The sequence below is a fragment of the Pinus tabuliformis genome, chromosome 4_2 (assembly GCF_031772625.1).
Source record: "Pinus tabuliformis cultivar Carrire ecotype Pingquan chromosome 4_2, CPIR1, whole genome shotgun sequence".
Taxonomy (NCBI): Eukaryota; Viridiplantae; Streptophyta; class Pinopsida; order Pinales; family Pinaceae; genus Pinus; species Pinus tabuliformis.
The window spans coordinates 64,542,607-64,560,151 of record NC_142304.1 but is presented as its reverse complement, the minus strand read 5'-3'; the positions used below and the strand labels follow the sequence as shown (position 1 = coordinate 64,560,151).

General features: G+C 38.0%; 1 long non-coding RNA gene and 1 pseudogene across 1 annotated transcript; one reads left to right on the top strand and one right to left on the bottom strand.

Annotated features, from left to right (window-relative positions):
* The first annotated feature begins 9,422 nt into the window (after positions 1–9,422).
* On the top strand, positions 9,423–10,067 carry LOC149168261 (uncharacterized). The gene is made up of 2 exons (XR_016259739.1): positions 9,423–9,550; positions 9,758–10,067. It is a non-coding gene; the product is annotated as an uncharacterized LOC149168261 (long non-coding RNA).
* Positions 10,068–10,232: 165 nt separating this feature from the next.
* On the bottom strand, positions 10,233–13,877 carry LOC149168260 (pentatricopeptide repeat-containing protein At3g03580 pseudogene; annotated as a pseudogene).
* Positions 13,878–17,545: the final 3,668 nt, after the last annotated feature.

The window sequence follows — 17,545 nt, the reverse complement described above, 5'->3', positions numbered from 1 at the left end:
TATTGAGACTTGTTATACCTTTCCTTGTTGTCTCTGGCATAATTATGGCGATGAGAAGTTTCCTCAACTCTTTCCCTATAATGGACACTGCCATGGCATGATGGTGATGTGTTCACATCATTCTCTTTCCTCGACAATTTCAACAATGTCTCAGAAGCATCTGACACCTTTGAGCATTCTCCTTCAGTATATCCCAAGCCTACAAATCGAGGTCTTTGCATGACCTCCAATGGTTGAGTTATGCCTTGGCTATTAACACCAAGTTCTTCTTCTTCCTTGTACCTCATCCTGGTAAGGAGCCTCATGTTTGTCCCTGTAATTGGTATCTCCACATTTCCAACAGAAATTATACTATGTGAATATGAAACTGAAGGGAAATCAACATCTTTTAACTCCACTGTCAAGTTGGAAAGAACTGATGAGGACTTCTTAGCATCTGTTTTTGGTGGTCCATTGGTTGTCTTGGCACATTCCCCAACTTTCTTCCCAACATACCCAAGTCCTACCTGACGGGGTAATTCCTCTACTTTGATGGGGTTGACAATGCCTTGGCCATTAAATCCTAGCCTTTTCCTTCGTACCCCATTCTCTTTAACAGTTTGGAGCCAATTCATGTGGTATGATTATCAAAAACAGTGAAATCATCATCAAGAAACATACATGAAGCCAAAGAATTACTTTTTACCTCACAGTGGTCACATTGCAAATTTTTCAAGGCCTCGTTCTTAGCCTGCAGCTAGCATAGAAACCTTTGTTTCTCTTCTTTCTCTTCCTATAGAATCATCTTCAATTTAGCTTTATCTGCTTGAAGACTCTGGTTGTTGTGCTTCAATTCTTCTAGGACTCTGTGGCTCACAATTGAAGCTGCTATCGCTGCTTTTCCTCTGTCTCTTCCTGTAGAGCTTCATACATTATGTCCATCTTTTGGAACACTCTAAGCATGGTCTCATACATCTCTTTATCATCCTCCATTGCTGCATGTTCCATTGTTCACGCTTGCAACCCACATCCACACGAAGACCACTCTGATACCAAACTTGATCCGAGTTGACTCAACTCCCGAATTTAACTAAGATCTTTTGCTTCCGTAATGTACTTAGAATTGCATTTTATAAGATCATAAATGAACATATATGCATGCTTAATCAAATGGAAACATAGTGATGATCAACAAATCATAAACAAGAGACATTGATAATGGAGTTCATCCAATGTGGACTACGTCTCTGGGCTCGGTGTCAAGATGGTGTTGGTTGCTTCATTCAGTGATAGAAATGGTGAAGATGTACATGGAATATGTTTTCTGTCATACAAGTACATCTGCCTTCTACATGAGTGGCAAATTCTCTCCACGAGACATTCCGCTACAGGAACTATCATTCACAATAGACCTCCTATCAGCATGACATAATCTTACACATTGTGACAACAAGTATCTCGCCATCATGGCATCAAATGGATCTCAGCCAAAACACCCATGGTGACAATGAGTATCCCACCATCATGGCAACAAAGGGATCTCAACCAAAACATACATAACAATCCATGATGAATACATCTCACATGAAATAGACACAAATATTCTGCATCATACATCAAACAGGAATCGAAACAACATAGTACATCTCACAGCAAATGATCAAAGAAGTACATGACAACAACACTTCATATACCTCAACTCTGATGCTAACTAAAGAATGGAATACTCAGCTGCTGGATCTGAATGCACCATCGAAATCGTGGAGTCAAATGGCATAAAATTCACTGTCCACACTCTGAAATCTGGCAGCGTCACTCCAATCTGGAAAATGGCCGAAAATTAGAAGGCTAAGCTGCAAAAACTGGCTACACCACTGAATTTTTGTTGTCAAGAGGTGTTAAATGGACTATCCATTTGTCAAATTCTGACACCAAAAAAATTTGGGCCTATAGGAATCTTTTAGATTCCCCATGATTTTCTAAAGATTCCCTCCTTTGGGTACACTGGAAATCTGTGACTCAAATCAGAAAACTGATCTCGCCATTGAGATCCTTGTAAAATTCTAAGAAGAATGAGTATAATTTTGGTTTCATTCTGAATCTGGAAAATTTCAGCCTTCAAGGAATCTGAAAGATTCCCTCAAGATTCTCGAAGATTCTCCTCTGCTGGGAATCTACAAATTTGTTTCTCAAAAGGAAAATCCGACCTCGCCATTGCATTCCCTGCAAAAATCTGAGAAAAATGACTGTAAACTTAATTACATTCTGACGCTGAGAAGAATTACCTACCAAGGAATCTTTTGCATTAAGAGAATATTCCTCGTCTCAAAAAATGTGTCAATGTTCTGCCACCTAGAACTGCGTCATGGTTCCACTGCACGGAACTACGTTCGGCGTTCTCCATTCTGCCGTGCCCTCCCTCCATTCCATTCTACAGTCACTGACGCACTATGGAGAAATGTGTTTTATATACTTTCACGACAAAGATGACAAGAAAGGTCGTCTGGCCGGTTGGTTGGGTCGTTTGGTTCAAGGGAGGGAGGTTGGGGGATCAAATCTCACCCTCACCAAAATACAAGCGGTGTTTTTTGTTTGTTTTGACATACAGTGGGGTGTGGTAATAATGGTTATGTCGTTTGTGGGTCGGTGTTAATATGTTGGCGTGGGTGCCTGAGGGGTGGACCCGTTGTTCCAGTCGGGCGGGTTCAAACCCTGTCGCCCATGGTCTTGTTTTGAGGTGACCCACCCACCGCCCATATATTTATATCATATTGTTTTGTGTGGTTATGGTGGTCGTTGGGGCTGGCGGGGGTCATTGCCTGTCGACCTATTTTTAATTAAACTTTTAATATATGGTTTTGGGGGTGGGGTGGAGGAGGTCATGGCCCGCCACCTCAATAAGTGCTTTTTTTTTCTTCTTATAAATAGACATTTTTTTATTGTCTAATATAAGATATATTAGACAAATTAAAGAGGCAACAATTTCCCCTGCTCTCGGGAGCTAAGTTTTCACACTGGTTGATGGTGAATTTGTAGGACACTTAACTCTAGCCCACTGCCCAACTTTGACTAGCTCCATCTCCTCCATACAAGCTCGTATTTGAGTGTAGTTCGTAAGTTGGAATCAGAGTGACACACACTTCGATCTGGTGTTGGTTTGGGAGAAATCTAACCACTTTGAATTTTGACCATTTTTTAGCCCCCTTGAGTTTCTGCATGTGTCTGGAGCCACCTGGATCACTCATGAAGACAATATCTCATGATTTCTAAGGTTTATGAATAATCTAAGGTATATATGACAAACCCTCATAATGATTGATGAGGATGATGATTTGATTTTTAGGTCTAGGATTTGTATTTAAAACTCGAAGATTCCATCCTCCATTGTTGCGTGGAAACCTTAGACTGTTATTTTGATCTCATTCTTTTATTATCACATATTTTGCTTGGTAGTGCTTATCAATGATTATTGCAGGTGCCTCCTGGAGAAATCATTAGGAAGAGGGAACTAAGAGGATGGGCACTTTGACATGTAAAGCCAAGACTTTATGAAGAATGGTCGTATGGTTATAGATGCTTGGATGAGAAGGACCTCCTTATAATGGATTAGTAACAACCATTTAGCAATGAAGAAATAAAGCAGTTAGTTTTGGATTATCTCATCGAAGGATTTCTTCACCCTTATTGAAAAAGGATCATGATGATTATTTGGAGTTTTTCTCTCTGATTTGAAGCAAGCTTCCTAGAAGTTTGTTGATTCAATTGTCGCATAACACATTATTGAATGCTAGATGATCAATTGAAGTAAGACTATATAGGGAGCTACAGAATCCCTAGCAGAATGGCTTGATGACTCTTCTTGCCCGATTATTATTACAAGAAGGAAAACCATGTCAAAGAACATTGATGAAGGCTAGATATTACAATTGATTATGATCTGATGACTTTGATGATGATTTGATATATCTCTGTTACTTGAGAAGCTACATGAAAACTATATGACTATGATTGGATGATCCTGGCACATGGACCAAAGGATCAATGATAGGAAAGGTAGCAAGTTGCATATAACTCGATGGTTTTGTTTTGGGCAAGGTCACTTTCTTGATGTTTAGAGGGAGCTATAGTCGAGCTATGATGATTGATTTGTGAAGATGTAGCTATTGATGATGTTTGTCTAACAAACAATGATCCTCTCAATAACCAATGTAAGAGGGAGTTAACTTTTAAAGTCGAGATAAAATACCTAGCCTTGATGCCCTACTTCTTAAGCTTAAAGGTCTGATAAAATGGGAAAAATGTTGATATGGATATAGACAACTTGTGGGGGCCTTAGTGTTCTTGATAAACACCTGATTAGACATATACCTTGCTACGAAAAATCTGAGACAACTTATGGTTAAGCCTCATATATTGGATAGTTGCTCATTGAGATATCTATGTGATACAATGAATTATGGTCTGAAGTACATTGTCAGGAATTTAAGATTCCATGGATATTCGGATGTTGGCTGAGCTGGCGATGTGGTGAATCGAAAGAGCACATCTAGGTGTTATATCACTTGGGATCCACTTTTATTTCGTGGATGAATCAAAGGCTGAAGTCACTCTAGGAGCATCGCTAAGGCTTAATGTATAAAGCAACAAGCATGGCTTATTATGAAGCCATTTGGTTGAGGAAGCTCTTCAATGAGCCATTTGAACACGTGTTGGAAACCACCATTGTATATTGCAATAATCAGAGTGGGATTCACCTTTTAGAGAATCTCGTGTTCTAGAACCGCTTTAAGCATATTGTCATCAGATACCACTTTATTTGCATTAGGGGAATTTTGAGGTCTAAAATGGGTCTCCTAAAAAAAATATACAACCAAAATAAACTTTCTAAGAACTAATAGGATTCAAGATGATGATTTCAACCATGGGGGATGATTCACCATGTTTTGAGTAAAAAAGTAAAATATTTAAAACATAATAAAACTACTTTTCAACTTGTATTTTCAACTTCTCTCCATAAGGTTTTACTCAAATTTCAAGCGAGAGTACTCGTTAGATGCAAAATTTGATTCATGATCCAAGAAGTACCCATGTTGCATACTTTCAATAGACCCCGCTACACGAAAAATGAGAAACACATGAAAAACCGTGATTGCAACATGGGTACTCCTTAGATGAGGAATCAAATTATGCATTCAACGAGTGTTGTTGCTCAAAATTTGAATAAACCCATAGGGAGATAAGTTGAAAATGCGGGTTGAAAAAATTGTTTGTTTTTTTTTTTTTTTTCCCTCTAAAATTTAATGATATAATGTAATCTTATTTTATTATTTCCACTATTATTTTATAATTTCCTTTGGATGTCCATTTTAGACTGCAAAATTCCCCTAATGGGGACATGGTACAGTGGGGAGAAATCAATCTCCATCATTTTAGGATGGATGTGTAGGTTACCGACATCCTCACAAATCCTTTTAGTAAGGTCAAGTTTATCTTCCTTTGAAAGAGGTTGGGAGTCGTGGATAGAGTCTACTAAGAGGGTGTCAGTTGAACATTGAGCTTTGGGAGCTCCAGGGAGCTTAGGGTACTTCTTGGAGCTATGTGCGACCATAGGGTGATTGGTTCACCTTCCCTTATAGGTATGTCATGTACAGGGTGAGTGGTTCACCTTCCCCTGTGAGTATATAGCCCAATATGATATATACATATATAGTGGCAGATGTCACATAGGGTGAGTGTTTCACCTTCCCCTACGACTAGTGACATATGCATAGGATGAGTGGTTCACTTTCTCCTGTGGCATATGAGCAGGATGAGTAGCTCACCTTCTCTTGTGGATGTCCCAACATACATCCTACCATGTAGTCAAGGACTCATGGGAAGTACTTCAGCTAGCCAATGAGTTGGGAAAACAGAATAGGGACCATAACAATACAGATGGATGCGTCGTGCATTATCGTACTCCCTATTTGTAGGATGCATGATGTTTAACAACTTGATCGCTCAAGATCAAGTCAGATTAGGGTTCTACCCCTGGTTATGAGGATTAACTTTTGTCAGTGGAGAGTGACAACATCTTGTGACTCACTCTCAATTGATTCTTCTTATTACCTACATCATTGTTCAACGGAGTTGAGACAAGATGCAGAGATTATATATGATGACAAGATGGCATGATGATCGATGGTCAAATATTGGCGAGTGGAATTTTCCCTAGTTGAGAAGGAGAGTTAAAATTGGCAACTAGGGACAAAATTCCACTTTGGACAACTCATTTAATGGAGATAATTATTTCATTGAATTTCTCTTTTTGAGAGGACTAAAATTGCCTTAAAGGTCACTAAATTTGGTCACTAAATTTTGGACAGTGGTATTGGATCATCAATTGGCAAGCCAATTTTGACTTTGACTTCGTATTATTGTACTCACTCTCTCTATTGAACATTTGATATTTATAATAAAAAGAATTGATCAAGAATTTTCTCCATCTTGAGAGTTTTCCTTGACTTGAACCAAATTCTTGTATTCTCTTGTCTTGGCTCGTCTTCTACATTTGTTATCAATGTGACAATGGTTGATATGATTGCTAATGAAAATGAAATAAAATTTTATTTAATTAAACTAACATGAAACATAATAATAATTGTCCCACCAAAAAATATATTAACTAAAATTAACAATTTTACACATTGTGTTGATACCTTGAATTAATTGCAATCTTTAAAATATAAATAATTTTATGTGAATGGATTTGTTAATAACATATGAAATTTATAGGAATGACATTACATGCGTAATAAGTCTTTTGGTTCGAAAATTATTCATAAATCTCTTTTTAATTGGAAGCTTGGTGTAATAACGAAAGTCAAGCGTTATAGTTGATAAATTCAAATTATTTCACTACATGTATTAGAGTATAATATTTTAATAAAGAAATAATATATTTTTTATTTTAATTTTTGTAGTTGATAAATTTAAATTATTTCATTAGATGTATTGGAGTACAATATTTTAATAAAGGAATAGTATATTTTTTATTTTAATTTTTGGAAAGCTCTTCTAACACTTTAGAGGAATGACTAATAACCTGAGGTATATTATTTTAGAGATATTTATATAATCAATTTCATAAATGTTGGGATTGCATGATTTCATGGGATATGAAGTTGAGAGTAGGGGAACAATGTGCAGAATTTAATACAATATGCATAATATTTTTTTCAAATGTTTTTTTCTTAAAATTACAAGATTGTTATTATTGGTATTTATTGGATGTTATCATATGAAAAATTTTGTTTTTTATAATGATATTTTGGGATGTAATATGAAACATTCTTAAAGTGCCTCGACTCAAACTTGCACATGTCTTTTCAAAATGCCTCGACTCTCAAAATCTGGTATGTCTTGTCTTTGCAGTTTGGTTTTCCACTCACCTCTTCTCTTCTGTCTAGAATGCCTTTTGTTGGTGGAGCAAGCATTCCTCTTCTCGGAGATCGTTGTTCATCATTTCTTGTTGGTTTTTGTGGACTTGGCGGAATGATCACATCTTCAATGGTTCGGGGATCCCTCTTCAGGCCATTATTCAGAGAATTCAGTCTTGTCATGATTTTTTTTGCCAAGATGTCTGATCGCCAATTCCTCTGCAAGGCGCAGCTATTTGCCTGAAGATCATTTTAGCATCGTTTTTCCTTTTCTTCTTATTATGCTGGTATCTCCTCTTCAATTTTTGGATCTCTGCTATTCGGTCGATCTGTCTGTTCCTTTCTATGGGTTATATGTATTGTAATCAATATGTGGATTATCTCCTTTTGTTACTGGGTCTGTTTTGGGACAATTTCGGGCCTTGTGGGCCATTTTGAGGTGATGTATAGGTCTCCCTCTTTTTGCTTCTGATATGGAGTCTTCGGACTATATGTAAATGAGTCCTTTTCAAATCTTAGGGGGTTTCTCTATCTGCTGAATCTGCAGCTATATGTATGGAGGATTTTTATATTTCCTTAATATAAATCTATGCTGGTTTTTTCTCTGAAAAATGAAACATTCTTAAAGTGGGACAGGAAAAACTGTTTCGCTGAGAAATTTTGTAAAAGATACACAATTACTATTTTCCTTTTAACAAAAGGGAAAGATTTTTTTTGAAAGATTTTTTTTTTAGTAAAAGCACAAAGCCATCCAAATACTATGAGACATAAGCAGATTGTAATGTTATTTACTATATAAATAAAATTACGTTTTTTGGCTTGAAAAATAAAATCAACCACACATATTTTAAATTAATATTTTAAAATTCATAAATATACCAAAAATAATAATAATAATAATAATAAACATTAATTAAATTACACACCAATTTTTTTTAAATGTTTATAAAATTGAGATTAAGATAATTCATAGAAAGTATAATCTTTATAATCTTACATTTATATTGATATTTATTGTTCATAAAAAGTATAATCTTGCATCTAATCCATCAAGAATTTGATATGTTTGGCTCAGTGAAACGTGATCACTCATGGCTTCCCTCTTCCCTCAAACAATCTGATTCAACTCTAGGCGAGTCAAACTCACGTTGACCGAGTTTGACTCGCGACTCACCAATTAATTGCGATTTAGGCAACTGAGGTGATTTTCAGCCCTCTACTCGATGAGCATGGGTTTTAACTTTCAGGGTTGTTGCATTGTTCGCCACGTGTTTTAGTTAGGTTAAAAATTAAACGTTGGTTTGTAACTTACTTCTCACTGCTCAGACCCGACAACTCATATGCCGAGAAGGTAATTCTCATTGCTCAGACCCGACAACTCATATGCCGAGAAGGTAATAGAGGCATGGTTTCAGGTTCAGTTTACTGTGCATAATAGAGGTGTAGTGTGTAGTGTGCTCTAGCGTTAGCTTCAGCGTGTGCTCTATCAGATATTTCAGTAGCAAACCATTATCATATCATTTCAACAACAATCAAGAGATTTCAGTTATTGTTTTTTAACTGATGTGTGCTCTGTGAGATATTTCAGTAGCAAACCATTATCATATCATTTCAACAACAATCAAGAGATTTTAGTTATTGTTTTTTATGTGTGCTCTGTCAGATATTTCAGTAGCAAACCATTATCATATCATTTCAACAACAATCAAGAGATTTCAATTATTGTTTTTTAACTGATTAGCATGCAGTGTTTTAAAAACTTTAAAAAGAAAATGTTACTGGTTCTATGTAGTCACTCGTTAGGAGTAGGAGTCAGGGTTCAGTACTTTAGATCATGTTTGGATTCATAACATTATTCATTCATGATATTTTGGATATTTATTGATATTATGAATGGTTTAGACATGGTTTTATTGAATATCAATGAAAAATGTTTTTTTTTTTTTTTTTTTTTTAATTTAATATGTATAGTATATCTTTATTTATTGAATTCACGGATTTTTTTCGAACTTTTTCCCGATCCCATTAAAACTCTTCGCTCTTTTCACTTGCCGAGTCCGAGTCTGGTAACATTGGTTTGGCTTGAATCACCTCTTTCTGGCGATGGATTCTGACAGAAATCATGGTTCTGCTTATAATTCTACCCAATCATGGTATGATTCCAACAAATCCCCAGGAGCTTTTGGGTTTACAAATTGACCAAAACCTTTGGAAAAATCTAAAACCACAAATTTTTGTTTTACCGAAGCATCTTTATCGGCTGATTAGACAACGCAATAGCATGTAGATACTCTTTCCAGATATTTAATCATTTTAATATTGTTTTATTCATATTTTAGCAGTATCTTTGTGACTTCCAGTTACTTACGGGGCAACCAGAAGGGAAGAGAACCCTATAGGAAATCGAATCCACCACAAGAGCCCTACGCGAAACCAAACTATGTCAGAGCCTCTGAGAGTAACTCGCGAAATAACCCTATCTGGCCATTTTTAGATTCTACGCTGGACATTTTTTAATCCAGCGCTTGGAGATTGTGCTTAGGGTTAGGTGTCTGTGTTGACATTAATATCTTGTAGTTTAAGGATATTTTGATCTGGTGGCCCCTTTTTGTATGTTATTGGTGCGTACCATTTTTTGAGAGAAATGTTATTGGTGCGTACTTATAGTTATGATGTTGAGTGAGTTTTGTTGATGTATATATTTGGCCTTGGATTTTGGATTAACGGAATCCATACTGTGTGTAAATGAGCCTTAGTTCAATATACACTCTTGTCTATGTGATGAATCGGTAATTAGTTGGGGTAATTTGACTTGCACTTTTTTAATATTTGGGTGGAGCCCCTCAACTAATCAGACTAGTTTCCGAGTACATAAGCAATAGAGCAACAAATCAACAGAAAACTAGTGGCGGTCAGCCCAAAGGAATTTCTGAATTTCTCAAGTACCCTGATGCAGCATAGTAAAATAATGATGTTGCGTGCAGACTAGCCAGGATAGAAAGGTCGCATTTTTTACTTGTAATACCTTCCTGGCTTGTATTGAGGCTACAACGTGAAATGGTTACTTCATTTGTACTCGTGAGTACTCGTGATACCTTTCCTGGCTTTGCACTTGGACTACAATGTGAAGTAGTTGCTGAAGCAGGTTCTTCAACTTTCTCCCGTTTCTTCTGGTATGTTTCTTCTCTATGTTTTCTACAACCGCCAAGCACAGATAGAAACCAGTGCAGAGGATGGGCAGAAAAAAGGGTTTGCCCAGAGATTCAACACAATGTTCGACTGGCAATAAAAGTACTCCTTGACAACAAAGAAATGATGACAAATCATTTGTTTGTTGCTTCTCACCAATAATCTGCGCAAGAGCATAGCCCTTCCTTGAACAGATGGAAACGATTAGCATCTCTCACAACAATCTGTCGCTGAACAATCTTCGAGAGAAATTTGGTGGCTGTATGACAATCATCACACACACGAAGGTTTTTGAAAATTCGAATAGTTGTACCTGAAGTTGTGTTGATAAGCCCAAAAGCAATAGCCAGCTTCTCACTGTGGTGGCAAAGAATGTGTTCTTTCTGCTCTTGATCCAAATCATGTGACACGGAGCTAGCGTTGGGTACATACCCTACTTCCTTCATTTGCATGGTCAAACATAGCACTTTTGCATATATGTCATCTGTTTGTGGATGTGATCGGTCCCCTGCAACAAATACATGTATCTTGTTCCTGACCTCAATCCAACTATGTCCTGGTTTCTTTGTCACTCCTCTATCTTTCATTATTTTTCTTACTGCCGATACATAATCCCAACTGCCAGCCTCGGCATAGATGTTTGACAGCAGCACGTATGAGGCAGCATCGTCTGATTCTAATTTGATAATGCACTCTGCAGCATGTTTCCCTAGCTCTATGTTGCCATGGATTCTGCAGGCGCTAAGCAGAGTTTTATATACTAAAGCATTGGGTTGAAATGGCATTGCATTGATTAAATCATTTGCTTGGTCTAGGTTCCCAGCACGCCCAAGAAGGTCAACCATACAGACATAATGATCCAAGCTTGGGATGATACCGTGATAGCAATACATGGACTCAAAATAGCGACAACCTTGGTCTACAAGGCCTACATGACTACAAGAATAGAGAACAACAATAAAAGTAATGTGGTCAGGCTTGGTGCCTATTTCTTGCATTTGTTGAAAGAGTCCAAGGGCTTCATCACCACACCCATAGTGGGCCAACCCGGCAATCATTGCATTCCAAGTGACAACATTTCGTTCAGACATTTTGTCAAATACAGCACTAGCATCCTCTAGACTCCCACATTTGGCATACATGTCGAGAAGGGCGTTCCCCACAGAAACATCCAATTCAAATCCAGTTTTGATAATGTAAGAATGCAACTGCTTGCTTGCCTGTAAGAGAGCTAGACTAGCACATACGCTCAGAACAGTAGCAAAGCTGAACATGTCCGGCATCAAGCCTGCTTGTTGCATTTTGGTAAATAGTTTCAAGGCTTCCTCTCCATGCCCATTCTGGGAATTTCCTAAAACCATTATGGTCCATGTAATCACATCCTTTTCCAACATTTTTCCAAACAATATGTTTGCATACTCTAAATTCCCACACTTGGCATACATGTCAAGAAGGGCATTCTCAAGAGCTATACCCATTTCAAATTCAGTTCTTATTAAATGTGCATGGACCTGCTTGCCCACTTTCAGAGTTCCTAGGTTAGCCAATGCCCGGAGAAGACAGGTGAATGTTACCAAGTTAGGTATTATGCCTATCCATAGCATTTCGTGAAAAAGTTGCACTGCTTCCTCAGGCTGCTCATTCTGCACATGCCCTGCAATCATTGTGGTCCACGATACCACATCTTTTCGAGGCATTTCATTGAATGAGCAGATTGCATCTTTTAGACATGCGCATTTTGCATACATATCCACAAGCAGATTCCCAATTGATATATCCATTTCGATCCCAATTTTAATAATGTGAGCATGCACCTGCACACCACGTTCCAAGGATGTAAGACTACAACATGCTCTAAGAACACTGGCAAATGTGATAAGGTTCGGATCCATGCTTTGTCGCATTTGTCTAAAGAGTTTTAAGCCTTCCTCGCCATGCCCAGTCTGCACATATCCGGCTATCATCGCAGTCCATAAGACAACATCTATTTTAGGTGACATGTCAAAGATTTTGGAAGCATCTAATAGACTCCCACATTTGGTGTACATATCAACAAGGACACTTCTCACAACAACATTCCACTCTAATCCACTTTCAATTGCAATGGCATGGACTTGTTGACCACATTGCAAAGCTTGTATGCCTGTGCATGCCCGGAGGACACTGGCCAAAGTAAACTCGTTAGGTTGAATGCCACCCTCTTGCATTCGGGAAAATACGTTCAGGGCCTCCTTATTATCTGTGTCTTGGTTATAACATCCAATCATTGCAGTCCATGTCACTACATCTCGGTCAGGCATTTTGTCAAACACTTGGCGTGCATTCTCTAGGCTCCCACATCTTATATACATATCAATAAGATTGCTGCATAATACGACATTGGACTCAAATCCAGATTTGGTTATTTGGGCATGAAGATTTTTTCCCTGTTCAATAACTTCTTGAACCCCGCATGCCTGCAAAACAGTGGCAAATGTGAACTGGTTCGGCATCACCCCCTCGTGTTTCATCTGGAAATAAAGTTTCAAGGCCTCGTCACCATTTCCGTTCTGAACATAACCTCCAATCATAGCAGTCCACGAGACCACATCTCTTTCAAGCATTTTGTCAAACACTTGGCGTGCATCGTCAATTTGCTTGCATTTAGCATACATATTGGCGACATTGTTCCCAACAAACATGTCTTCTTCAAATCCGTATTTTATAATATTGGCATGGACTTGCTGCCCCTCTTCCAGAGCATCCAAACCAGCGCAGCTCTGAAGGATCCTACCATACTTCGTGGGTTCTACCCAAATTCCTTGTTCGTTTTGAGAATTTTTCAAAATGTGCAATGCCTCCTTCAAATCTCCTCCACAGCAGTCCTCCCTTGATTTTTTTCTGTGGTGCTGTTCAAGTCTAGCACTTGTAACGGTGCGGGTGATAAGCCCCATCATTTTAACATGGTGTTTAACAAATAACTGCATCATATGACACAACCGTAGTAAAATATATAGTTGAAGAAACAATATATGCGATAAAAGATAGATGATGTATTAATCATGCAGTAGTCATAACTCATCTTGTTCTGCGAGCACCTGACACAAACCCCTCCAATGCAATCGCCCACTTCACTTTGTTTGTCACCTAGAGTTTACAAATATTTGTTGAAAGACTATCTGCTAATTAATTGCGAGGCAGCGACATCATATTTCATGTTTCAGCTTTCCGCCATCGAAAGGGTTTAGGCATGCGCAATGGATTGCAAAGCAGTAGATTTTATATCTTTCTCCTCATTGTAAACGATTTAAGAGTAATTAGTTCCTGTCAAAGTGCGAGTCAGTAGATTGATTTTCCGATCGCTTTTTTTTTTTTTTTTCCTATATGGAAAAAATTAATGTAATTTATAATATTTAAATTTGATTTTTTAACATTAGTGAAGGTTGGATTATTTTATCATAGTCTTTACACATTATAATGTTATATGAATAATTGTCTCAAATATTTTATGCTATAATTTATGAATACCGTTGTCATATTTATATCATACATATATAAATAACATATTTGCCATCAATCACTTCTCACTATTATTTATGTTTTCTACTTATGTAGGAGTAAAATTATAAATGTGTAAATTTATTGGTGGTTACTACCCACCAAAATTTATCCATGTATTTGTGCCTAAGCAAGTTATTAATTTATCCACGTCACATCTCAATTTATTAGTTCCTCTAAAGCAAAATTATAGGATTCGATTTGTTTATTGACCACTATTAATTTAGCATTGAACAATGTAGGTTATAATTTTTTATGCAATTTTTACTAAAGCATAATTTCTAATGAGAGTTGCAAAGACTAAGTTGTCATGTAGCACTTGTTTTATCTTGTAGTCGAGCACACATTCCCATGAATACTTTTCATGTGGTAACTAGAGGTGTGATAAATGGTACTCTACATTTTAGTTGCTCCATTATGCTTTGAGTTCACAGATGGTTGGTTCACCTAATGGATAGCAAAGGAGAAGTTAATTAGTGGCAGTTTTTGGAGCTCCTTGGGTGATGAGGGCTCGCGTGGCATTGCAGAAGGTCTAGGAGCCATATGGCTCAAGGTTGCAGTGACCAGATTGGTCATGCTCTAGCATAATCTTGTCATTATGGAAAGGGTTAAAGCTGATATAGAGGTTTGGCACCACCACCTCAACCATCATTTTGATGCATGCTTAGTGATGGTTATATGCATGGATATCTGGTGTGTTCTTACCATCTAGTTAACTTGGTCTTTATTCCACGGAAGTTGATGGCAAGATGGAAGATTGACGAGTTTCTTGGTTTTCTCAGTTTCCTTTTTAAGTTTCAATGTTGTAGTGTTGTGGCCGCACCTAGGCATTATAGTGGCGTAGTCATTTTATTTGTGGCTCTTGTTACCCTCAAACCTGGTCCATTTTTTGGATAGCCAAGTGACGACATGGTTGGAGCATGTCATTGCAGATTGGGTCGACCATTCTATTAGGTGCTTTTTCACTCGAGTTGGTGTTGTGCTCCTTCAATAAGCAAGGGAGGTCTCTCCAAATGAAATTCAACCCTATCATGTGCATGAATTGAGAAGGTGTTATGATGCAAGCGACTCAATCCATTATTGGGCCTCCTTTAACCTCTCATGAGTCTAGCAAAATTGTGATATATAGGCACCCAAGGCCAGTTCGAGGCATCCAATGATATTTATAGGCGGGTGGACACACACTCTAATTCCTTACGCATCTTCATTTGATAGGGTTCATAGTTCGTTTGGTAGCATGGCAAGGGGTATGTCATGGCCCTATGGGCTCTAAACAGTTGCAAAGTGCTTTTTGGGTGCATCGTGACCCCTCAAGTGTGTGGCACTGGCATTTTTCACAACTCCCTAGTGCAGGACAATGTTACTCCACCCGGACTATGCCTCACAACAATTTTACTTATACAATCTCTATATTATCAATTAGTTAGTGAAATCTCATAACTCTTCAATATAGTTTAAGTATAACTTATTGTCACAGTACTTCTTAAAACATTCTTAAGCAGCATATGTAAAGAATTTACATTAACAATATTACCCTCACAAGTGCATTGATTTTATGGAACAACCCTTCGGCCGTCTTCTACTATTATCCAATGTAAAAAAATTACATAAGGGTCTCGAGACAAAGGCTTGGTCATGGTACAACAAACAAGCCCATAACAAAATTTACACTTGACCAAAAATTGCCACCCGATCTGACTAACCCATCAGGTCATCTCCACGATATTGTGACACCTGTTAGTTCTAATCTCTATCTACTTGATCCATCTGCCCTAGTGTAGACCTTGCCAAACTTGCTTCTTCATTTTGGTTTTGTCCTCCATCACTTGGCCTGTTCTTTCCTTGTTGTGGTTCTTCATTCCAAACTCTTGTGTGTTTCTCCTTGTGTCATTTTCATATTGTTCCTTTTGGTTGGCACCGTACACATACTTAGATGTGACATGTGTTCCTTCCTTTCATCTTGCGGCCCTTCATCTTCGGTTGGGTCGAATTTCTCCTTATGTGTTTTACCTTTGTTGTGTCAGCTCACTCCTTCGCTTGTGTTGGCTTCACCCATGTGCTTCCTAATTTAGGTTCAAGCCAGCATGCTAACTCGGGTACTCAACTCATTCCTCTACCCCTTGCTTGGTACAACGTTGCTTATGCCAACTCAACTCATCACATGCTTGGGGTGTGCTTGCTCAGTTGTTTCACACCATTGTGGCACCTATGCCACCAATCCATTATGCACTTCAAACAAGAAAGCTGACTTAGTTCTCCATCATCCAAGTGGGTTACCTCCACCATGCATTTAGACAGGATGCTCGGTTGTGTTGCTCGGTTGTGTTGCACCCTAGTGGCACTGTACCACCAAGTTGTCCTCATGCTCATCCATGTGTGCCCAAGTGAAAACCCCCAAATCAATTTTTCTTTTCTCTTGTATGTGCCTCTCAGTGATGTGCCACCATCTTAGTTTCATTGAAGCCTTGACCCACTACTCAATCCACAACTAAATAAGCATAATGTTGCATTAATTTCGATATAAACGTTGTAAATGTTGTGATGGGGATGTCACCCTTGGCATGTACTCAATAAATATGTACCCAACTTTAGGGCCTAACATCCTCCCCCACTCAAAATGAGTGTTATCCCAGCAATATTCCGACCACAACCTCTCTGTCATCTCCCTCTAGATATTGTCATCATGATGTATATCTCCTCTAGATGTTGTCTCTAGTTGCATCTTTGGAAATCATGCTTGCATCTATGCCATGTGTTGGATCCCCTCATGTCACCCAACTAATTAGGTACCTAATATGATCATTGCACCAAGTTCGATAAGAACTCATGCCTCACATAGTGCAATTTCCCCGACCTTAGATCATCCAAGCTCTCACATCAATCTTCCTACTATAGAGGTACCACCCTAGGCACCCCCATGTTCTTGTCTTACCATTCAACTGTAATAGTGAGCCATCTTCTCATGGCTCAATGTGACGAAAAAGTGTAGTCGTCATGGTGACCATTGTTGACATACTTATCTGCAAAACCATAAATTATCCCCTCTCCCTGAGTGTTATAAGCAAGAAATATTTGATTATGATTTTTTTTCTTTTAAATCGACATTGTGTGTTATAAATGCCCTTGCTCCACATTTATTTTTTGCATGCATCAATTTATTGGCATGTTTATGACGCTCATCCAAGTGAAAATATCTTATGATAACTAATGTCTATGAAAAATAGAAATTCATTTCAAATTTTTTTCATAAAGTTCATGGCCAACCCACTTATATCATTGGAAAATTTGTTATAAGGTTCATGAAGAAAAAGGTTGGGTGGTTAACCCACCCAACCTCATACATTATAATACCATAAGCCAAACCCCACACTCAATGTATGACTATACTTACCAAGCACGAGTAGTATTATGAACCATAACAC